The sequence below is a fragment of the Cylas formicarius genome, unplaced genomic scaffold (assembly GCF_029955315.1).
Source record: "Cylas formicarius isolate icCylForm1 unplaced genomic scaffold, icCylForm1.1 PGA_scaffold_28__1_contigs__length_765056, whole genome shotgun sequence".
Taxonomy (NCBI): Eukaryota; Metazoa; Arthropoda; class Insecta; order Coleoptera; family Brentidae; genus Cylas; species Cylas formicarius.
In genome coordinates this window covers 26033-52064 of record NW_026844318.1, presented here as the reverse complement: position 1 = coordinate 52064, position 26032 = coordinate 26033, and positions in this window count along the sequence as shown.

The window sequence follows — 26032 nt, the reverse complement described above, 5'->3', positions numbered from 1 at the left end:
CGGTTTTAGGTACGATATGAGTCGAAGAAGCCGATTTTGACTGGAATCTGTTTAAAATGACAAAGAAAAACCTATTATCAATTCAAGGAAGTGAATTTTTAAGTAGTTATCTGCAGTTTTAATGTAGATTTCAGTTCGCTAAGTTATGAAAATGCATGTTTTGGCTATAATCTTCCGTAAATCAAGGGCGAAAACCAATTATTTGTCCCAAAAGAAGGTGTTCTAAGTATATATCTGCATTTCTAAGGTAGATTTGGGTACAATAAGAGGCGAAAAAGCAGATTCTGACTAAGATTTTATCGAAATCGGCAACTATTTGACTCAGAATGGTTGCCTTACGTCGAAATCTAATAGTTTTTTAAGGTTTTCGTTACTAAAATGCCCAAAGACGCCGATTTTGACTAGAATTTGAAAGATATTGACATGAATATATAACTGTTTGTATCAAAAAATGATAGTTTAAACTGATATTTGCAGTTTTGATGCGGTTTTAGGTACGATATGAGTCGAAGAAGCCGATTTTGACTGGAATCTGTTTAAAATGACAAAGAAAAACCTATTATCAATTCAAGGAATTGAATTTTTAAGTAGTTATCTGCAGTTTTAATGTAGATTTCAGTTCGCTAAGTTATGAAAATGCATGTTTTGGCTATAATTTTCCGTAAATCAAGGGCGAAAACCAATTATTTGTCCCACAAGAAGGTGTTTTAAGTATATATCTGCATTTCTAAGGTAGATTTGGGTACAATAAGAGGCGAAAAAGCAGATTCTGACTAAGATTTTATCGAAATCGGCAACTATTTGACTCATAAAGGTTGCATTACGTCGAAATCTAATAGTTTATTGAGGTTTTCGTTACTAAAATGCCCAAAGACGCCGATTTTGACTAGAATTTGAAAGATATTGACATGAATATATAACTGTTTGTATCAAAAAATGATAGTTTAAACTGATATTTGCAGTTTTGATGCGGCTTTAGATACGATATGAATCGAAGAAGCCGATTTTGACTGGAATCTGTTTAAAATGACAAAGAAAAACCTATTATCAATTCAAGGAAGTGAATTTTTAAGTAGTTATCTGCAGTTTTAATGTAGATTTCAGTTCGCTAAGTTATGAAAATGCATGTTTTGGCTATAATCTTCCGTAAATCAAGGGCGAAACCAATTATTTGTCCCAAAAGAAGGTGTTTTAAGTATATATCTGCATTTCTAAGGTAGATTAGGGTACAATAAGAGGCGAAAAAGCAGATTCTGACTAAGATTTTATCGAAATCGGCAACTATTTGACTCAGAATGGTTGCCTTACGTCGAAATCTAATAGTTTATTAAGGTTTTCGTTACTAAAATGCCCAAAGACGCCGATTTTGACTAGAATTTGAATGATATTGACATGAATATATAACTGTTTGTATCAAAAAATGATAGTTTAAACTGATATTTGCAGTTTTGATGCGGTTTTAGATATGATATAAATGGAAGAAGCCGATTTTGACTGGAATCTGTTTAAAATGACAAAGAAAAACCTATTATCAATTCAAGGAAGTGAATTTTTAAGTAGTTATCTGCAGTTTTAATGTAGATTTCAGTTCGCTAAGTTATGAAAATGCATGTTTTGGCTATAATCTTCCGTAAATCAAGGTCGAAAAATTCACTTCCTTGAATTGATAATAGGTTTTTCTTTGTCATTTTAAACAGATTCCAGTCAAAATCGGCTTCTTCGACTCATATCGTACCTAAAACCGCATCAAAACTGCAAATATCAGTTTAAACTATCATTTTTTGATACAAACAGTTATATATTCATGTCAATATCTTTCAAATTCTAGTCAAAATCGGCGTCTTTGGGCATTTTAGAAACGAAAACCTTAATAAACTATTAGATTTCGACGTAAGGCAACCATTCTGAGTCAAATAGTTGCCGATTTCGATAAAATCTTAGTCAGAATCTGCTTTTTCGCCTCTTATTGTACCCAAATCTAAATTAGAAATGCAGATATATACTCAGAACACCTTCTTTTGGGACAAATAATTGGTTTTCGCCCTTGATTTACGGAAGATTATAGCCAAAACATGCATTTTCATAACTTAGCGAACTGAAATCTACATTAAAACTGCAGATAACTACTTAAAAATTCACTTCCTTGAATTGATAATAGGTTTTTCTTTGTCATTTTAAACAGATTCCAGTCAAAGTCGGCTTCTTCGACTCAAATCGTACCTAAAACCGCATCAAAACTGTAAATATCAGTTTAAAATATCATTTTTTGATACAAACAGTTATATATTCATGTCAATATCTTTCAAATTCTAATCAAAATCGGCGTCTTTGGGCATTTTAGTAACGAAAACCTTAATAAACTATTAGATTTCGACGTAAGGCAACCATTCTGAGCCAAATAGTTGCCGATTTCGATAAAATCCTAGTCAGAATCTGCTTTTTCGCCTCTTATTGTACCCAAATCTACCTTAGAAATGCAGATATATACTTTAAACACCTTCTTTTGAGACAAATAATTGGTTTTCGCCCTTGATTTACGGACGATTATAGCCAAAACATGCATTTTCATAACTTAGCGAACTTATTTGTCCCAAAAGAAGGTGTTTTAAGTATATATCTACATTTCTAAGGTAGATTTGGGTACAATAAGAGGCGAAAAAGCAGATTCTGACTAAGATTTTATCGAAATCGGCAACTATTTGACTCAGAATGGTTGCCTTACGTCGAAATCTAATAGTTTATTAAGGTTTTCGTTACTAAAATGCCCAAAGACGCCGATTTTGACTAGAATTTGAAAGATATTGACATGAATATATAACTGTTTGTATCAAAAAATGATAGTTTAAACTGATATTTGCAGTTTTGATGCGGTTTTAGGTACGATATGAGTCGAAGAAGCCGATTTTGACTGGAATCTGTTTAAAATGACAAAGAACAACCTATTATCAATTCAAGGAAGTGAATTTTTAAGTAGTTATCTGCAGTTTTAATGTAGATTTCAGTTCGCTAAGTTATGAAAATGCATGTTTTGGCTATAATCTTCCGTAAATCAAGGGCGAAAACCAATTATTTGTCCCAAAAGAAGGTGTTTTAAGTATATATCTGCATTTCTAAGGTAGATTTGGGTACAATAAGAGGCGAAAAACAGATTCTGACTGGGATTTTTTTGAAATCGGCAACTATTTGACTCAGAAAGGTTGCCTTACGTCGAAATCTAATAGTTTATTAAGGCTTTCGTTACTAAAATGCCCAAAGACGCCGATTTTGACTAGAATTTGAAAGATATTGACATGAATATATAACTGTTTGTATCAAAAAATGATAGTTTAAACTGATATTTGCAGTTTTGATGCGGTTTTAGGTACGATATGAGTCGAAGAAGCCGATTTTGACTGGAATCTGTTTAAAACGACAAAGAACAACCTATTATCAATTCAAGGAAGTGAATTTTTAAGTAGTTATCTGCAGTTTTAATGTAGATTTCAGTTCGCTAAGTTATGAAAATGCATGTTTTGGCTATAATCTTCCGTAAATCAAGGGCGAAAACCAATTATTTGTCCCAAAAGAAGGTGTTTTAAGTATATATCTACATTTCTAAGGTAGATTTGGGTACAATAAGAGGCGAAAAAGCAGATTCTGACTAAGATTTTATCGAAATCGGCAACTATTTGACTCAGAAAGGTTGCCTTTCGTCGAAATCTAATAGTTTATTAAGGTTTTCGTTACTAAAATGCCCAAAGACGCCGATTTTGACTAGAATTTGAAAGATATTGACATGAATATATAACTGTTTGTATCAAAAAATGATAGTTTAAACTGATATTTGCAGTTTTGATGCGGTTTTAGATACGATATGAATCGAAGAAGCCGATTTTGACTGGAATCTGTTTAAAATGACAAAGAAAAACCTATTATCAATTCAAGGAAGTGAATTTTTAAGTAGTTATCTGCAGTTTTAATGTAGATTTCAGTTCGCTAAGTTATGAAAATGCATGTTTTGGCTATAATCTTCCGTAAATCAAGGGCGAAAACCAATTATTTGTCCCAAAAGAAGGTGTTCTGAGTATATATCTGCATTTCTAAGGTAGATTTGGGTACAATAAGAGGCGAAAAAGCAGATTCTGACTAAGATTTTATCGAAATCGGCAACTATTTGACTCAGAATGGTTGCCTTGAAAGATATTGACATTAATATATAACTGTTTGTATCAAAAAATGATAGTTTAAACTGATATTTGCAGTTTTGATGCGGTTTTAGGTACGATATGAGTCGAAGAAGCCGATTTTGATTGGAATCTGTTTAAAATGACAAAGAAAAACCTATTATCAATTCATGGAAGTGAATTTTTAAGTAGTTATCTGCAGTTTTAATGTAGATTTCAGTTCGCTAAGTTATGAAAATGCATGTTTTGGCTATAAGCTTCCGTAAATCAAGGGCGAAAACCAATTATTTGTCCCAAAAGAAGGTGTTTTAAGTATATATCTGCTTTTCTAAGGTAGATTTGGGTACAATAAGAGGCGAAAAAGCAGATTCTGACTAAGATTTTATCGAAATCGGCAACTATTTGACTCAGAAAGGTTGCCTTACGTCGAAATCTAATAGTTTATTAAGGTTTTCGTTACTAAAATGCCCAAAGACGCCGATTTTGACTAGAATTTGAAAGATATTGACATGAATATATAACTGTTTGTATCAAAAATGATATTTTAAACTGATATTTACAGTTTTGATGCGGTTTTAGGTACGATATGAGTCGAAGAAGCCGATTTTGACTGGAATCTGTTTAAAATGACAAAGAAAAACCTATTATCAATTCAAGGAAGTGAATTTTTAAGTAGTTATCTGCAGTTTTAATGTAGATTTCAGTTCGCTAAGTTATGAAAATGCATGTTTTGGCTATAATCTTCCGTAAATCAAGGGCGAAAACCAATTATTTGTCCCAAAAGAAGGTGTTCTAAGTATATATCTGCATTTCTAAGGTAGATTTGGGTACAATAAGAGGCGAAAAAGCAGATTCTGACTAAGATTTTATCGAAATCGGCAACTATTTGACTCAGAATGGTTGCCTTACGTCGAAATCTAATAGTTTTTTAAGGTTTTCGTTACTAAAATGCCCAAAGACGCCGATTTTGACTAGAATTTGAAAGATATTGACATGAATATATAACTGTTTGTATCAAAAAATGATAGTTTAAACTGATATTTGCAGTTTTGATGCGGTTTTAGGTACGATATGAGTCGAAGAAGCCGATTTTGACTGGAATCTGTTTAAAATGACAAAGAAAAACCTATTATCAATTCAAGGAATTGAATTTTTAAGTAGTTATCTGCAGTTTTAATGTAGATTTCAGTTCGCTAAGTTATGAAAATGCATGTTTTGGCTATAATTTTCCGTAAATCAAGGGCGAAAACCAATTATTTGTCCCACAAGAAGGTGTTTTAAGTATATATCTGCATATCTAAGGTAGATTTGGGTACAATAAGAGGCGAAAAAGCAGATTCTGACTAAGATTTTATCGAAATCGGCAACTATTTGACTCATAAAGGTTGCATTACGTCGAAATCTAATAGTTTATTGAGGTTTTCGTTACTAAAATGCCCAAAGACGCCGATTTTGACTAGAATTTGAAAGATATTGACATGAATATATAACTGTTTGTATCAAAAAATGATAGTTTAAACTGATATTTGCAGTTTTGATGCGGCTTTAGATACGATATGAATCGAAGAAGCCGATTTTGACTGGAATCTGTTTAAAATGACAAAGAAAAACCTATTATCAATTCAAGGAAGTGAATTTTTAAGTAGTTATCTGCAGTTTTAATGTAGATTTCAGTTCGCTAAGTTATGAAAATGCATGTTTTGGCTATAATCTTCCGTAAATCAAGGGCGAAACCAATTATTTGTCCCAAAAGAAGGTGTTTTAAGTATATATCTGCATTTCTAAGGTAGATTAGGGTACAATAAGAGGCGAAAAAGCAGATTCTGACTAAGATTTTATCGAAATCGGCAACTATTTGACTCAGAATGGTTGCCTTACGTCGAAATCTAATAGTTTATTAAGGTTTTCTTTACTAAAATGCCCAAAGACGCCGATTTTGACTAGAATTTGAATGATATTGACATGAATATATAACTGTTTGTATCAAAAAATGATAGTTTAAACTGATATTTGCAGTTTTGATGCGGTTTTAGATATGATATAAATCGAAGAAGCCGATTTTGACTGGAATCTGTTTAAAATGACAAAGAAAAACCTATTATCAATTCAAGGAAGTGAATTTTTAAGTAGTTATCTGCAGTTTTAATGTAGATTTCAGTTCGCTAAGTTATGAAAATGCATGTTTTGGCTATAATCTTCCGTAAATCAAGGTCGAAAAATTCACTTCCTTGAATTGATAATAGGTTTTTCTTTGTCATTTTAAACAGATTCCAGTCAAAATCGGCTTCTTCGACTCATATCGTACCTAAAACCGCATCAAAACTGCAAATATCAGTTTAAACTATCATTTTTTGATACAAACAGTTATATATTCATGTCAATATCTTTCAAATTCTAGTCAAAATCGGCGTCTTTGGGCATTTTAGAAACGAAAACCTTAATAAACTATTAGATTTCGACGTAAGGCAACCATTCTGAGTCAAATAGTTGCCGATTTCGATAAAATCTTAGTCAGAATCTGCTTTTTCGCCTCTTATTGTACCCAAATCTAAATTAGAAATGCAGATATATACTCAGAACACCTTCTTTTGGGACAAATAATTGGTTTTCGCCCTTGATTTACGGAAGATTATAGCCAAAACATGCATTTTCATAACTTAGCGAACTGAAATCTACATTAAAACTGCAGATAACTACTTAAAAATTCACTTCCTTGAATTGATAATAGGTTTTTCTTTGTCATTTTAAACAGATTCCAGTCAAAGTCGGCTTCTTCGACTCAAATCGTACCTAAAACCGCATCAAAACTGTAAATATCAGTTTAAAATATCATTTTTTGATACAAACAGTTATATATTCATGTCAATATCTTTCAAATTCTAATCAAAATCGGCGTCTTTGGGCATTTTAGTAACGAAAACCTTAATAAACTATTAGATTTCGACGTAAGGCAACCATTCTGAGCCAAATAGTTGCCGATTTCGATAAAATCCTAGTCAGAATCTGCTTTTTCGCCTCTTATTGTACCCAAATCTACCTTAGAAATGCAGATATATACTTTAAACACCTTCTTTTGAGACAAATAATTGGTTTTCGCCCTTGATTTACGGACGATTATAGCCAAAACATGCATTTTCATAACTTAGCGAACTTATTTGTCCCAAAAGAAGGTGTTTTAAGTATATATCTACATTTCTAAGGTAGATTTGGGTACAATAAGAGGCGAAAAAGCAGATTCTGACTAAGATTTTATCGAAATCGGCAACTATTTGACTCAGAATGGTTGCCTTACGTCGAAATCTAATAGTTTATTAAGGTTTTCGTTACTAAAATGCCCAAAGACGCCGATTTTGACTAGAATTTGAAAGATATTGACATGAATATATAACTGTTTGTATCAAAAAATGATAGTTTAAACTGATATTTGCAGTTTTGATGCGGTTTTAGGTACGATATGAGTCGAAGAAGCCGATTTTGACTGGAATCTGTTTAAAATGACAAAGAACAACCTATTATCAATTCAAGGAAGTGAATTTTTAAGTAGTTATCTGCAGTTTTAATGTAGATTTCAGTTCGCTAAGTTATGAAAATGCATGTTTTGGCTATAATCTTCCGTAAATCAAGGGCGAAAACCAATTATTTGTCCCAAAAGAAGGTGTTTTAAGTATATATCTGCATTTCTAAGGTAGATTTGGGTACAATAAGAGGCGAAAAACAGATTCTGACTGGGATTTTTTTGAAATCGGCAACTATTTGACTCAGAAAGGTTGCCTTACGTCGAAATCTAATAGTTTATTAAGGCTTTCGTTACTAAAATGCCCAAAGACGCCGATTTTGACTAGAATTTGAAAGATATTGACATGAATATATAACTGTTTGTATCAAAAAATGATAGTTTAAACTGATATTTGCAGTTTTGATGCGGTTTTAGGTACGATATGAGTCGAAGAAGCCGATTTTGACTGGAATCTGTTTAAAACGACAAAGAACAACCTATTATCAATTCAAGGAAGTGAATTTTTAAGTAGTTATCTGCAGTTTTAATGTAGATTTCAGTTCGCTAAGTTATGAAAATGCATGTTTTGGCTATAATCTTCCGTAAATCAAGGGCGAAAACCAATTATTTGTCCCAAAAGAAGGTGTTTTAAGTATATATCTGCATTTCTAAGGTAGATTTGGGTACAATAAGAGGCGAAAAAGCAGATTCTGACTAGGATTTTTTTGAAATCGGCAACTATTTGACTCAGAAAGGTTGCCTTACGTCGAAATCTAATAGTTTATTAAGGTTTTCGTTACTAAAATGCCCAAAGACGCCGATTTTGACTAGAATTTGAAAGATATTGACATGAATATATAACTGTTTGTATCAAAAAATGATAGTTTAAACTGATATTTGCAGTTTTGATGCGGTTTTAGATACGATATGAATCGAAGAAGCCGATTTTGACTGGAATCTGTTTAAAATGACAAAGAAAAACCTATTATCAATTCAAGGAAGTGAATTTTTAAGTAGTTATCTGCAGTTTTAATGTAGATTTCAGTTCGCTAAGTTATGAAAATGCATGTTTTGGCTATAATCTTCCGTAAATCAAGGGCGAAAACCAATTATTTGTCCCAAAAGAAGGTGTTCTGAGTATATATCTGCATTTCTAAGGTAGATTTGGGTACAATAAGAGGCGAAAAAGCAGATTCTGACTAAGATTTTATCGAAATCGGCAACTATTTGACTCAGAATGGTTGCCTTACGTCGAAATCTAATAGTTTATTAAGGTTTTCGTTACTAAAATGTCCAAAGACGCACATTTTGACTAGAATTTGAAAGATATTGACATGAATGTATAACTGTTTGTATCAAAAAATGATAGTTTAAACTGATATTTGCAGTTTTGATGCGGTTTTAGGTACGATATGAGTCGAAGAAGCCGATTTTGACTGGAATCTGTTTAAAATGACAAGGAAAAACCTATTATCAATTCATGGAAGTGAATTTTTAAGTAGTTATCTGCAGTTTTAATGTAGATTTCAGTTCGCTAAGTTATGAAAATGCATGTTTTGGCTATAATCTTCCGTAAATCAAGGGCGAAAACCAATTATTTGTCCCAAAAGAAGGTGTTTTAAGTATATATCTGCATTTCTAAGGTAGATTTGGGTACAATAAGAGGCGAAAAAGCAGATTCTGACTAAGATTTTATCGAAATCGGCAACTATTTGACTCAGAAAGGTTGCCTTTCGTCGAAATCTAATAGTTTATTAAGGTTTTCGTTACTAAAATGCCCAAAGACGCCGATTTTGACTAGAATTTGAAAGATATTGACATGAATATATAACTGTTTGTATCAAAAAATGATAGTTTAAACTGATATTTGCAGTTTTGATGCGGTTTTTGATACGATATGAATCGAAGAAGCCGATTTTGACTGGAATCTGTTTAAAATGACAAAGAAAAACATATTATCAATTCAAGGAAGTGAATTTTTAAGTAGTTATCTGCAGTTTTAATGTAGATTTCAGTTCGCTAAGTTATGAAAATGCATGTTTTGGCTATAATCTTCCGTAAATCAAGGGCGAAAACCAATTATTTGTCCCAAAAGAAGGTGTTCTGAGTATATATCTGCATTTCTAAGGTAGATTTGGGTACAATAAGAGGCGAAAAAGCAGATTCTGACTAAGATTTTATCGAAATCGGCAACTATTTGACTCAGAATGGTTGCCTTACGTCGAAATCTAATAGTTTATTTAGGTTTTCGTTACTAAAATGCCCAAAGACGCACATTTTGACTAGAATTTGAAAGATATTGACATGAATATATAACTGTTTGTATCAAAAAATGATAGTTTAAACTGATATTTGCAGTTTTGATGCGGTTTTAGGTACGATATGAGTCGAAGAAGCCGATTTTGATTGGAATCTGTTTAAAATGACAAAGAAAAACCTATTATCAATTCATGGAAGTGAATTTTTAAGTAGTTATCTGCAGTTTTAATGTAGATTTCAGTTCGCTAAGTTATGAAAATGCATGTTTTGGCTATAATCTTCCGTAAATCAAGGGCGAAAACCAATTATTTGTCCCAAAAGAAGGTGTTTTAAGTATATATCTGCATTTCTAAGGTAGATTTGGGTACAATAAGAGGCGAAAAAGCAGATTCTGACTAAGATTTTATCGAAATCGGCAACTATTTGACTCAGAAAGGTTGCCTTACGTCGAAATCTAATAGTTTATTAAGGTTTTCGTTACTAAAATGCCCAAAGACGCCGATTTTGACTAGAATTTGAAAGATATTGACATGAATATATAACTGTTTGTATCAAAAATGATATTTTAAACTGATATTTACAGTTTTGATGCGGTTTTAGGTACGATATGAGTCGAAGAAGCCGATTTTGACTGGAATCTGTTTAAAATGACAAAGAAAAACCTATTATCAATTCAAGGAAGTGAATTTTTAAGTAGTTATCTGCAGTTTTAATGTAGATTTCAGTTCGCTAAGTTATGAAAATGCATGTTTTGGCTATAATCTTCCGTAAATCAAGGGCGAAAACCAATTATTTGTCCCAAAAGAAGGTGTTCTAAGTATATATCTGCATTTCTAAGGTAGATTTGGGTACAATAAGAGGCGAAAAAGCAGATTCTGACTAAGATTTTATCGAAATCGGCAACTATTTGACTCAGAATGGTTGCCTTACGTCGAAATCTAATAGTTTTTTAAGGTTTTCGTTACTAAAATGCCCAAAGACGCCGATTTTGACTAGAATTTGAAAGATATTGACATGAATATATAACTGTTTGTATCAAAAAATGATAGTTTAAACTGATATTTGCAGTTTTGATGCGGTTTTAGGTACGATATGAGTCGAAGAAGCCGATTTTGACTGGAATCTGTTTAAAATGACAAAGAAAAACCTATTATCAATTCAAGGAATTGAATTTTTAAGTAGTTATCTGCAGTTTTAATGTAGATTTCAGTTCGCTAAGTTATGAAAATGCATGTTTTGGCTATAATTTTCCGTAAATCAAGGGCGAAAACCAATTATTTGTCCCACAAGAAGGTGTTTTAAGTATATATCTGCATTTCTAAGGTAGATTTGGGTACAATAAGAGGCGAAAAAGCAGATTCTGACTAAGATTTTGACTAGAATTTGAATGATATTGACATGAATATATAACTGTTTGTATCAAAAAATGATAGTTTAAACTGATATTTGCAGTTTTGATGCGGTTTTAGATATGATATAAATCGAAGAAGCCGATTTTGACTGGAATCTGTTTAAAATGACAAAGAAAAACCTATTATCAATTCAAGGAAGTGAATTTTTAAGTAGTTATCTGCAGTTTTAATGTAGATTTCAGTTCGCTAAGTTATGAAAATGCATGTTTTGGCTATAATCTTCCGTAAATCAAGGTCGAAAAATTCACTTCCTTGAATTGATAATAGGTTTTTCTTTGTCATTTTAAACAGATTCCAGTCAAAATCGGCTTCTTCGACTCATATCGTACCTAAAACCGCATCAAAACTGCAAATATCAGTTTAAACTATCATTTTTTGATACAAACCGTTATATATTCATGTCAATATCTTTCAAATTCTAGTCAAAATCGGCATTTTAGAAACGAAAACCTTAATAAACTATTAGATTTCGACGTAAGGCAACCATTCTGAGTCAAATAGTTGCCGATCGGCTTCTTCGAATCATATCGTATCTAAAACCGCATCAAAACTGCAAATATCAGTTTAAACTATCATTTTTTGATACAAACAGTTATATATTCATGTCAATATCTTTCAAATTCTAGTCAAAATCGGCGTCTTTGGGCAATTTAGTAACGAAAACCTTAATAAACTATTAGATTTCGACGTAAGGCAACCTTTCTGAGTCAAATAGTTACCGATTTCGATAAAATCTTAGTCAGAATCTGCTTTTTCGCCTCTTATTGTACCCAAATCTACCTTAGAAATGCAGATATATACTTAAAACACCTTCTTTTGGGACAAATAAGTTCGCTAAGTTATGAAAATGCATGTTTTGGCTATAATCTTCCGTAAATCAAGGGCGAAAACCAATTATTTGTCCCAAAAGAAGGTGTTTTAAGTATATATCTGCATTTCTAAGGTAGATTTGGGTACAATAAGAGGCGAAAAAGCAGATTCTGACTAGGATTTTTTTTAAATCGGCAACTATTTGACTCAGAAAGGTTGCCTTACGTCGAAATCTAATAGTTTATTAAGGTTTTCGTTACTAAAATGCCCAAAGACGCAGATTTTGACTAGAATTTGAAAGATATTGACATGAATATATAACTGTTTGTATCAAAAAATGATAGTTTAAACTGATATTTGCAGTTTTGATGCGGTTTTAGATACGATATGATTCGAAGAAGCCGATTTTGACTGGAATCTGTTTAAAATGACAAAGAAAAACCTATTATCAATTCAAGGAAGTGAATTTTTAAGTAGTTATCTGCAGTTTTAATGTAGATTTCAGTTCGCTAAGTTATGAAAATGCATGTTTTGGCTATAATCTTCCGTAAATCAAGGGCGAAAACCAATTATTTGTCCCAAAAGAAGGTGTTCTGAGTATATACCTGCATTTCTAAGGTAGATTTGGGTACAATAAGAGGCGAAAAAGCAGATTCTGACTAAGATTTTATCGAAATCGAAAACTATTTGACTCAGAATGGTTGCCTTACGTCGAAATCTAATAGTTTATTAAGGTTTTCGTTACTAAAATGCCCAAAGACGCCGATTTTGACTAGAATTTGAAAGATATTGACATGAATATATAACTGTTTGTATCAAAAAATGATAGTTTAAACTGATATTTGCAGTTTTGATGCGGTTTTAGGTACGATATGAGTCGAAGAAGCCGATTTTGACTGGAATCTGTTTAAAATGACAAAGAAAAACCTATTATCAATTCAAGGAAGTGAATTTTTAAGTAGTTATCTGCAGTTTTAATGTAGATTTCAGTTCGCTATGTTATGAAAATGCATGTTTTGCCTATAATCTTCCGTAAATCAAGGGCGAAAACCAATTATTTGTCCCAAAAGAAGGTGTTTTAAGTATATATCTGCATTTCTAAGGTAGATTTGGGTACAATAAGAGGCGAAAAAGCAGATTCTGACAAAGATTTTATCGAAATCGGCAACTATTTGACTCAGAAAGGTTGCCTTACGTCGAAATCTAATAGTTTATTAAGGCTTTCGTTACTAAAATGCCCAAAGACGCCGATTTTGACTAGAATTTGAAAGATATTGACATGAATATATAACTGTTTGTATCAAAAAATGATATTTTAAACTGATATTTACAGTTTTGATGCGGTTTTAGGTACGATATGAGTCGAAGAAGCCGATTTTGACTGGAATCTGTTTAAAATGACAAAGAAAAACCTATTATCAATTCAAGGAAGTGAATTTTTAAGTAGTTATCTGCAGTTTTAATGTAGATTTCAGTTCGCTAAGTTATGAAAATGCATGTTTTGGCTATAATCTTCCGTAAATCAAAGGCGAAAACCAATTATTTGTCCCAAAAGAAGGTGTTCTAAGTATATGTCTGCATTTCTAAGGTAGATTTGGGTACAATAAGAGGCGAAAAAGCAGATTCTGACTAAGATTTTATCGAAATCGGCAACTATTTGACTCAGAATGGTTGCCTTACGTCGAAATCTAATAGTTTTTTAAGGTTTTCGTTACTAAAATGCCCAAAGACGCCGATTTTGACTAGAATTTGAAAGATATTGACATGAATATATAACTGTTTGCATCAAAAAATGATATTTTAAACTGATATTTACAGTTTTGATGCGGTTTTAGGTACGATATGAGTCGAAGAAGCCGATTTTGACTGGAATCTGTTTAAAATGACAAAGAAAAACCTATTATCAATTCAAGGAAGTGAATTTTTAAGTAGTTATCTGCAGTTTTAATGTAGATTTCAGTTCGCTAAGTTATGAAAATGCATGTTTTGGCTATAATCTTCCGTAAATCAAGGGCGAAAACCAATTATTTGTCCCAAAAGAAGGTGTTCTAAGTATATGTCTGCATTTCTAAGGTAGATTTGGGTACAATAAGAGGCGAAAAAGCAGATTCTGACTAAGATTTTATCGAAATCGGCAACTATTTGACTCAGAAAGGTTGCCTTACGTCGAAATCTAATAGTTTATTAAGGCTCTCGTTACTAAAATGCCCAAAGACGCCGATTTTGACTAGAATTTGAAAGATATTGACATGAATATATGACTGTTTGTATCAAAAAATGATATTTTAAACTGATATTTACAGTTTTGATGCGGTTTTAGGTACGATATGAGTCGAAGAAGCCGATTTTGACTGGAATCTGTTTAAAATGACAAAGAAAAACCTATTATCAATTCAAGGAAGTGAATTTTTAAGTAGTTATCTGCAGTTTTAATGTAGATTTCATTTCGCTAAGTTATGAAAATGCATGTTTTGGCTATAATCTTCCGTAAATCAAGGGCGAAAACCAATTATTTGTCCCAAAAGAAGGTGTTTTAAGTATATATCTGCATTTCTAAGGTAGATTTGGGTACAATAAGAGGCGAAAAAGCAGATTCTGACTAAGATTTTATCGAAATCGGCAACTATTTGACTAAGAAAGGTTGTCTTACGTCGAAATCTAATAGTTTATTAAGGTTTTCGTTACTAAAATGCCCAAAGACGCCGATTTTGACTAGAATTTGAAAGATATTGACATGAATATATAACTGTTTGTATCAAAAAATGATAGTTTAAACTGATATTTGCAGTTTTGATGCGTTTTTAGGTACGATATGAGTCGAAAAGCCGATTTTGACTGGAATCTGTTTAAAATGACAAAGAAAAACCTATTATCAATTCAAGAAAGTGAATTTTTAAGTAGTTATCTGCAGTTTTAATGTAGATTTCAGTTCGCTAAGTTATGAAAATGCATGTTTTGGCTATAATCTTCCGTAAATCAAGGGCGAAAACCAATTATTTGTCCCAAAAGAAGGTGTTTTAAGTATATATCTGCATTTCTAAGGTAGATTTGGGTACAATAAGAGGCGAAAAAGCAGATTCTGACTAAGATTTTATCGAAATCGGCAACTATTTGACTCAGAATGGTTGCCTTACGTCGAAATCTAATAGTTTATTAAGGTTTTCGTTACTAAAATGCCCAAAGACGCCGATTTTGACTAGAATTTGAAAGATATTGACATGAATATATAACTGTTTGTATCAAAAAATGATAGTTTAAACTGATATTTGCAGTTTTGATGCGGTTTTAGGTACGATATGAGTCGAAGAAGCCGATTTTGACTGGAATCTGTTTAAAATGACAAAGAAAAACCTATTATCAATTCAAGGAAGTGAATTTTTAAGTAGTTATCTGCAGTTTTAATGTAGATTTCAGTTCGCTAAGTTATGAAAATGCATGTTTTGGCTATAATCTTCCGTAAATCAAGGGCGAAAACCAATTATTTGTCCCAAAAGAAGGTGTTTTAAGTATATATCTGCACTTCTAAGGTAGATTTGGGTACAATAAGAGGCGAAAAAGCAGATTCTGACTAAGATTTTAACGAAATCGGCAACTATTTGACTCAGAAAGGTTGCCTTACGTCGAAATCTAATAGTTTATTAAGGTTTTCGTTACTAAAATGCCCAAAGACGCCGATTTTGACTAGAATTTGAAAGATATTGACATGAATATATAACTGTTTGTATCAAAAAATGATAGTTTAAACTGATATTTGCAGTTTTGATGCGGGTTTAGGTACGATATGAATCGAAGAAGCCGATTTTGACTGGAATCTGTTTAAAATGACAAAGAAAAACCTATTATCAATTCAAGGAAGTGAATTTTTAAGTAGTTATCTGCAGTTTTAATGTAGATTTCAGTTCGCTAAGTTATGAAAATGCATGTTTTGGCTATAATCTTCCGTTAATCAAGGGCGAAAACCAATTATTTGTCCCAAAAGAAGGTGTTCTGAGTATATATCTGCATTTCTAAGGTAGATTTGGGTAGAATAAGAGGCGAAAAAGCAGATTCTGACTAAGATTTTATCGAAATCGGAAACTATTTGGCTCAGAATGGTTGCCTTACGTCGAAATCTAATAGTTTATTAAGGTTTTCGTTACTAAAATGCCCAAAGACGCCGATTTTGACTAGAATTTGAAAGATATTGACATGAATATATAACTGTTTGTATCAAAAAATGATAGTTTAAACTGATATTTGCAGTTTTGATGCGGTTTTAGATACGATATGAATCGAAGAAGCCGATTTTGACTGGAATCTGTTTAAAATGACAAAGAAAAACCTATTATCAATTCAAGGAAGTGAATTTTAAGTAGTTATCTGCAGTTTTAATGTAGATTTCAGTTCGCTAAGTTATGAAAATGCATGTTTTGGCTATAATCTTCCGTTAATCAAGGGCGAAAACCAATTATTTGTCCCAAAAGAAGGTGTTTTAAGTATATATCTGCATTTCTAAGGTAGATTTGGGTACAATAAGAGGCGAAAAAGCAGATTCTGACTAAGATTTTATCGAAATCGGCAACTATTTGACTCAGAATGGTTGCCTTACGTCGAAATCTAATAGTTTATTAAGGTTTTCGTTACTAAAATGCCCAAAGACGCCGATTTTGACTAGAATTTGAAAGATATTGACATGAATATATAACTGTTTGTATCAAAAAATGATAGTTTAAACTGATATTTGCAGTTTTGATGCGGTTTTAGGTACGATATGAGTCGAAGAAGCCGATTTTGACTGGAATCTGTTTAAAATGACAAAGAAAAACCTATTATCAATTCAAGGAAGTGAATTTTTAAGTAGTTATCTGCACTTTTAATGTAGATTTCAGTTCGCTAAGTTATGAAAATGCATGTTTTGGCTATAATCTTCCGTAAATCAAGGGCGAAAACCAATTATTTGTCCCAAAAGAAGGTGTTTTAAGTATATATCTGCATTTCTAAGGTAGATTTGGGTACAATAAGAGGCGAAAAAGCAGATTCTGACTAAGATTTTATCGAAATCGGCAACTATTTGATTCAGAAAGGTTGCCTTACGTCGAAATCTAATAGTTTATTAAGGTTTTCGTTACTAAAATGCCCAAAGACGCCGATTTTGACTAGAATTTGAAAGATATTGACATGAATATATAACTGTTTGTATCAAAAAATGATAGTTTAAACTGATATTTGCAGTTTTGATGCGGTTTTAGATACGATATGAATCGAAGAAGCCGATTTTGACTGGAATCTGTTTAAAATGACAAAGAAAAACCTATTATCAATTCAAGGAAGTGAATTTTTAAGTAGTTATCTGCAGTTTTAATGTAGATTTCAGTTCGCTAAGTTATGAAAATGCATGTTTTGGCTATAATCTTCCGTAAATCAAGGGCGAAAACCAATTATTTGTCCCAAAAGAAGGTGTTCTGAGTATATATCTGCATTTCTAAGGTAGATATGGGTACAATAAGAGGCGAAAAAGCAGATTCTGACTAAGATTTTATCGAAATCGGAAACTATTTGACTCAGAATGGTTGCCTTACGTCGAAATCTAATAGTTTATTAAGGTTTTCGTTACTAAAATGCCCAAAGACGCCGATTTTGACTAGAATTTGAAAGATGAATATATAACTGTTTGTATCAAAAAATGATAGTTTGCAGTTTTGATGCGGTTTTAGATACGATATGAATCGAAGAAGCCGATTTTGACTGGAATCTGTTTAAAATGACAAAGAAAAACCTATTATCAATTCAATGAAGTGAATTTTTAAGTAGTTATCTGCAGTTTTAATGTAGATTTCAGTTCGCTAAGTTATGGAAATGCATCTTTTGGCTATAATCTTCCGTAAATCAAGGGCGAAAACCAATTATTTGTCCCAAAAGAAGGTGTTTTAAGTATATATCTGCATTTCTAAGGTAGATTTGGGTACAATAAGAGGCGAAAAAGCAGATTCTGACTAAGATTTTATCGAAATCTGCAACTATTTGACTCAGAATGGTTGCCTTACGTCGAAATCTAATAGTTTATTAAGGTTTTCGTTACTAAAATGCCCAAAGACGCCGATTTTGACTAGAATTTGAATGATATTGACATGAATATATAACTGTTTGTATCAAAAAATGATAGTTTAAACTGATATTTGCAGTTTTGATGCGGTTTTAGGTACGATATGAGTCGAAGAAGCCGATTTTGACTGGAATCTGTTTAAAATGACAAAGAAAAACCTATTATCAATTCAAGGAAGTGAATTTTTAAGTAGTTATCTGCACTTTTAATGTAGATTTCAGTTCGCTAAGTTATGAAAATGCATGTTTTGGCTATAATCTTAAGTAAATCAAGGGCGAAAACCAATTATTTGTCCCAAAAAAAGGTGTTTTAAGTATATATCTGCATTTCTAAGGTAGATTTGGGTACAATAAGAGGCGAAAAAGCAGATTCTGACTAAGATTTTATCGAAATCGGCAACTATTTGACTCAGAAAGGTTGCCTTACGTCGAAATCTTATAGTTTATTAAGGTTTTCGTTACTAAAATGCCCAAAGACGCCGATTTTGACTAGAATTTGAAAGATATTGACATGAATATATAACTGTTTGTATCAAAAAATGATAGTTTAAACTGATATTTGCAGTTTTGATGCGGTTTTAGATACGATATGAATCGAAGAAGCCGATTTTGACTGGAATCTGTTTAAAATGACAAAGAAAAACCTATTACCAATTCAAGGAAGTGAATTTTTAAGTAGTTATCTGCAGTTTTAATGTAGATTTCAGTTCGCTAAGTTATGAAAATGCATGTTTTGGCTATAATCTTCCGTTAATCAAGGGCGAAAACCAATTATTTGTCCCAAAAGAAGGTGTTTTAAGTATATATCTGCATTTCTAAGGTAGATTTGGGTACAATAAGAGGCGAAAAAGCAGATTCTGACTAAGATTTTATCGAAATCGGCAACTATTTGACTCAGAATGGTTGCCTTACGTCGAAATCTAATAGTTTATTAAGGTTTTCGTTACTAAAATGCCCAAAGACGCAGATTTTGACTAGAATTTGAAAGATATTGACATGAATATATAACTGTTTGTATCAAAAAATGATAGTTTAAACTGATATTTGCAGTTTTGATGCGGTTTTAGGTACGATATGAGTCGAAGAAGCCGATTTTGACTGGAATCTGTTTAAAATGACAAAGAAAAACCTATTATCAATTCAAGGAAGTGAATTTTTAAGTAGTTATCTGCACTTTTAATGTAGATTTCAGTTCGCTAAGTTATGAAAATGCATGTTTTGGCTATAATCTTCCGTAAATCAAGGGCGAAAACCAATTATTTGTCCCAAAAGAAGGTGTTTTAAGTATATATCTGCATTTCTAAGGTAGATTTGGGTACAATAAGAGGCGAAAAAGCAGATTCTGACTAAGATTTTATCGAAATCGGCAACTATTTGACTCAGAAAGGTTGCCTTACGTCGAAATCTAATAGTTTATTAAGGTTTTCGTTACTAAAATGCCCAAAGACGCCGATTTTGACTAGAATTTGAAAGATATTGACATGAATATATAACTGTTTGTATCAAAAAATGATAGTTTAAACTGATATTTGCAGTTTTGATGCGGTTTTAGATCCGATATGAATCGAAGAAGCCGATTTTGACTGGAATCTGTTTAAAATGACAAAGAAAAACCTATTATCAATTCAAGGAAGTGAATTTTTAAGTAGTTATCTGCAGTTTTAATGTAGATTTCAGTTCGCTAAGTTATGAAAATGCATGTTTTGGCTATAATCTTCCGTTAATCAAGGGCGAAAACCAATTATTTGTCCCAAAAGAAGGTGTTTTAAGTATATATCTGCATTTCTAAGGTAGGTTTGGGTACAATAAGAGGCGAAAAAGCAGATTCTGACTAAGATTTTATCGAAATCGGCAACTATTTGACTCAGAATGGTTGCCTTACGTCGAAATCTAATAGTTTATTAAGGTTTTCGTTACTAAAATGCCCAAAGACGCCGATTTTGACTAGAATTTGAAAGATATTGACATGAATATATAACTGTTTGTATCACAAAATGATAGTTTAAACTGATATTTGCAGTTTTGATGCGGTTTTAGGTACGATATGAGTCGAAGAAGCCGATTTTGACTGGAATCTGTTTAAAATGACAAAGAAAAACCTATTATCAATTCAAGGAAGTGAATTTTTAAGTAGTTATCTGCAGTTTTAATGTAGATTTCAGTTCGCTAAGTTATGAAAATGCATGTTTTGGCTATAATCTTCCGTAAATCAAGGGCGAAAACCAATTATTTGTCCCAAAAGAAGGTGTTTTAAGTATATATCTGCATTTCTAAGGTAGATTTGGGTACAATAAGAGGCGAAAAAGCAGATTCTGACTAAGATTTTATCGAAATCGGCAACTATTTGACTCAGAAAGGTTGCCTTACGTCGAAATCTAATAGTTTATTAAGGTTTTCGTTACTAAAATGCCCAAAGACGCCGATTTTGACTAGAATTTGAAAGATATTGACATGAATATATAACTGTTTGTATCAAAAAATGATAGTTTAAACTGATATTTGCAGTTTTGATGCGGTTTTAGATACGATATGAATCGAAGAAGCCGATTTTGACTGGAATCTGTTTAAAATGACAAAGAAAAACCTATTATCAATTCAAGGAAGTGAATTTTTAAGTAGTTATCTGCAGTTTTAATGTAGATTTCAGTTCGCTAAGTTATGAAAATGCATGTTTTGGCTATAATCTTCCGTAAATCAAGGGCGAAAACCAATTATTTGTCCCAAAAGAAGGTGTTCTGAGTATATATCTGCATTTCTAAGGTAGATATGGGTACAATAAGAGGCGAAAAAGCAGATTCTGACTAAGATTTTATCGAAATCGGAAACTATTTGACTCAGAATGGTTGCCTTACGTCGAAATCTAATAGTTTATTAAGGTTTTCGTTACTAAAATGCCCAAAGACGCCGATTTTGACTAGAATTTGAAAGATATTGACATGAATATATAACTGTTAGTATCAAAAAATGATAGTTTAAACTGATATTTGCAGTTTTGATGCGGTTTTAGATACGATATGAATCGAAGAAGCCGATTTTGACTGGAATCTGTTTAAAATGACAAAGAAAAACCTATTATCAATTCAATGAAGTGAATTTTTAAGTAGTTATCTGCAGTTTTAATGTAGATTTCAGTTCGCTAAGTTATGAAAATGCATGTTTTGGCTATAATCTTCCGTAAATCAAGGGCGAAAACCAATTATTTGTCCCAAAAGAAGGTGTTCTAAGTATATGTCTGCATTTCTAAGGTAGATTTGGGTACAATAAGAGGCGAAAAAGCAGATTCTGACTAAGATTTTATCGAAATCGGCAACTATTTGACTCAGAAAGGTTGCCTTACGTCGAAATCTAATAGTTTATTAAGGCTCTCGTTACTAAAATGCCCAAAGACGCCGATTTTGACTAGAATTTGAAAGATATTGACATGAATATATGACTGTTTGTATCAAAAAATGATATTTTAAACTGATATTTACAGTTTTGATGCGGTTTTAGGTACGATATGAGTCGAAGAAGCCGATTTTGACTGGAATCTGTTTAAAATGACAAAGAAAAACCTATTATCAATTCAAGGAAGTGAATTTTTAAGTAGTTATCTGCAGTTTTAATGTAGATTTCATTTCGCTAAGTTATGAAAATGCATGTTTTGGCTATAATCTTCCGTAAATCAAGGGCGAAAACCAATTATTTGTCCCAAAAGAAGGTGTTTTAAGTATATATCTGCATTTCTAAGGTAGATTTGGGTACAATAAGAGGCGAAAAAGCAGATTCTGACTAAGATTTTATCGAAATCGGCAACTATTTGACTAAGAAAGGTTGTCTTACGTCGAAATCTAATAGTTTATTAAGGTTTTCGTTACTAAAATGCCCAAAGACGCCGATTTTGACTAGAATTTGAAAGATATTGACATGAATATATAACTGTTTGTATCAAAAAATGATAGTTTAAACTGATATTTGCAGTTTTGATGCGTTTTTAGGTACGATATGAGTCGAAAAGCCGATTTTGACTGGAATCTGTTTAAAATGACAAAGAAAAACCTATTATCAATTCAAGAAAGTGAATTTTTAAGTAGTTATCTGCAGTTTTAATGTAGATTTCAGTTCGCTAAGTTATGAAAATGCATGTTTTGGCTATAATCTTCCGTAAATCAAGGGCGAAAACCAATTATTTGTCCCAAAAGAAGGTGTTTTAAGTATATATCTGCATTTCTAAGGTAGATTTGGGTACAATAAGAGGCGAAAAAGCAGATTCTGACTAAGATTTTATCGAAATCGGCAACTATTTGACTCAGAATGGTTGCCTTACGTCGAAATCTAATAGTTTATTAAGGTTTTCGTTACTAAAATGCCCAAAGACGCCGATTTTGACTAGAATTTGAAAGATATTGACATGAATATATAACTGTTTGTATCAAAAAATGATAGTTTAAACTGATATTTGCAGTTTTGATGCGGTTTTAGGTACGATATGAGTCGAAGAAGCCGATTTTGACTGGAATCTGTTTAAAATGACAAAGAAAAACCTATTATCAATTCAAGGAAGTGAATTTTTAAGTAGTTATCTGCAGTTTTAATGTAGATTTCAGTTCGCTAAGTTATGAAAATGCATGTTTTGGCTATAATCTTCCGTAAATCAAGGGCGAAAACCAATTATTTGTCCCAAAAGAAGGTGTTTTAAGTATATATCTGCACTTCTAAGGTAGATTTGGGTACAATAAGAGGCGAAAAAGCAGATTCTGACTAAGATTTTAACGAAATCGGCAACTATTTGACTCAGAAAGGTTGCCTTACGTCGAAATCTAATAGTTTATTAAGGTTTTCGTTACTAAAATGCCCAAAGACGCCGATTTTGACTAGAATTTGAAAGATATTGACATGAATATATAACTGTTTGTATCAAAAAATGATAGTTTAAACTGATATTTGCAGTTTTGATGCGGGTTTAGGTACGATATGAATCGAAGAAGCCGATTTTGACTGGAATCTGTTTAAAATGACAAAGAAAAACCTATTATCAATTCAAGGAAGTGAATTTTTAAGTAGTTATCTGCAGTTTTAATGTAGATTTCAGTTCGCTAAGTTATGAAAATGCATGTTTTGGCTATAATCTTCCGTTAATCAAGGGCGAAAACCAATTATTTGTCCCAAAAGAAGGTGTTCTGAGTATATATCTGCATTTCTAAGGTAGATTTGGGTAGAATAAGAGGCGAAAAAGCAGATTCTGACTAAGATTTTATCGAAATCGGAAACTATTTGGCTCAGAATGGTTGCCTTACGTCGAAATCTAATAGTTTATTAAGGTTTTCGTTACTAAAATGCCCAAAGACGCCGATTTTGACTAGAATTTGAAAGATATTGACATGAATATATAACTGTTTGTATCAAAAAATGATAGTTTAAACTGATATTTGCAGTTTTGATGCGGTTTTAGATACGATATGAATCGAAGAAGCCGATTTTGACTGGAATCTGTTTAAAATGACAAAGAAAAACCTATTATCAATTCAAGGAAGTGAATTTTAAGTAGTTATCTGCAGTTTTAATGTAGATTTCAGTTCGCTAAGTTATGAAAATGCATGTTTTGGCTATAATCTTCCGTTAATCAAGGGCGAAAACCAATTATTTGTCCCAAAAGAAGGTGTTTTAAGTATATATCTGCATTTCTAAGGTAGATTTGGGTACAATAAGAGGCGAAAAAGCAGATTCTGACTAAGATTTTATCGAAATCGGCAACTATTTGACTCAGAATGGTTGCCTTACGTCGAAATCTAATAGTTTATTAAGGTTTTCGTTACTAAAATGCCCAAAGACGCCGATTTTGACTAGAATTTGAAAGATATTGACATGAATATATAACTGTTTGTATCAAAAAATGATAGTTTAAACTGATATTTGCAGTTTTGATGCGGTTTTAGGTACGATATGAGTCGAAGAAGCCGATTTTGACTGGAATCTGTTTAAAATGACAAAGAAAAACCTATTATCAATTCAAGGAAGTGAATTTTTAAGTAGTTATCTGCACTTTTAATGTAGATTTCAGTTCGCTAAGTTATGAAAATGCATGTTTTGGCTATAATCTTCCGTAAATCAAGGGCGAAAACCAATTATTTGTCCCAAAAGAAGGTGTTTTAAGTATATATCTGCATTTCTAAGGTAGATTTGGGTACAATAAGAGGCGAAAAAGCAGATTCTGACTAAGATTTTATCGAAATCGGCAACTATTTGATTCAGAAAGGTTGCCTTACGTCGAAATCTAATAGTTTATTAAGGTTTTCGTTACTAAAATGCCCAAAGACGCCGATTTTGACTAGAATTTGAAAGATATTGACATGAATATATAACTGTTTGTATCAAAAAATGATAGTTTAAACTGATATTTGCAGTTTTGATGCGGTTTTAGATACGATATGAATCGAAGAAGCCGATTTTGACTGGAATCTGTTTAAAATGACAAAGAAAAACCTATTATCAATTCAAGGAAGTGAATTTTTAAGTAGTTATCTGCAGTTTTAATGTAGATTTCAGTTCGCTAAGTTATGAAAATGCATGTTTTGGCTATAATCTTCCGTAAATCAAGGGCGAAAACCAATTATTTGTCCCAAAAGAAGGTGTTCTGAGTATATATCTGCATTTCTAAGGTAGATATGGGTACAATAAGAGGCGAAAAAGCAGATTCTGACTAAGATTTTATCGAAATCGGAAACTATTTGACTCAGAATGGTTGCCTTACGTCGAAATCTAATAGTTTATTAAGGTTTTCGTTACTAAAATGCCCAAAGACGCCGATTTTGACTAGAATTTGAAAGATGAATATATAACTGTTTGTATCAAAAAATGATAGTTTGCAGTTTTGATGCGGTTTTAGATACGATATGAATCGAAGAAGCCGATTTTGACTGGAATCTGTTTAAAATGACAAAGAAAAACCTATTATCAATTCAATGAAGTGAATTTTTAAGTAGTTATCTGCAGTTTTAATGTAGATTTCAGTTCGCTAAGTTATGGAAATGCATCTTTTGGCTATAATCTTCCGTAAATCAAGGGCGAAAACCAATTATTTGTCCCAAAAGAAGGTGTTTTAAGTATATATCTGCATTTCTAAGGTAGATTTGGGTACAATAAGAGGCGAAAAAGCAGATTCTGACTAAGATTTTATCGAAATCTGCAACTATTTGACTCAGAATGGTTGCCTTACGTCGAAATCTAATAGTTTATTAAGGTTTTCGTTACTAAAATGCCCAAAGACGCCGATTTTGACTAGAATTTGAATGATATTGACATGAATATATAACTGTTTGTATCAAAAAATGATAGTTTAAACTGATATTTGCAGTTTTGATGCGGTTTTAGGTACGATATGAGTCGAAGAAGCCGATTTTGACTGGAATCTGTTTAAAATGACAAAGAAAAACCTATTATCAATTCAAGGAAGTGAATTTTTAAGTAGTTATCTGCACTTTTAATGTAGATTTCAGTTCGCTAAGTTATGAAAATGCATGTTTTGGCTATAATCTTAAGTAAATCAAGGGCGAAAACCAATTATTTGTCCCAAAAAAAGGTGTTTTAAGTATATATCTGCATTTCTAAGGTAGATTTGGGTACAATAAGAGGCGAAAAAGCAGATTCTGACTAAGATTTTATCGAAATCGGCAACTATTTGACTCAGAAAGGTTGCCTTACGTCGAAATCTTATAGTTTATTAAGGTTTTCGTTACTAAAATGCCCAAAGACGCCGATTTTGACTAGAATTTGAAAGATATTGACATGAATATATAACTGTTTGTATCAAAAAATGATAGTTTAAACTGATA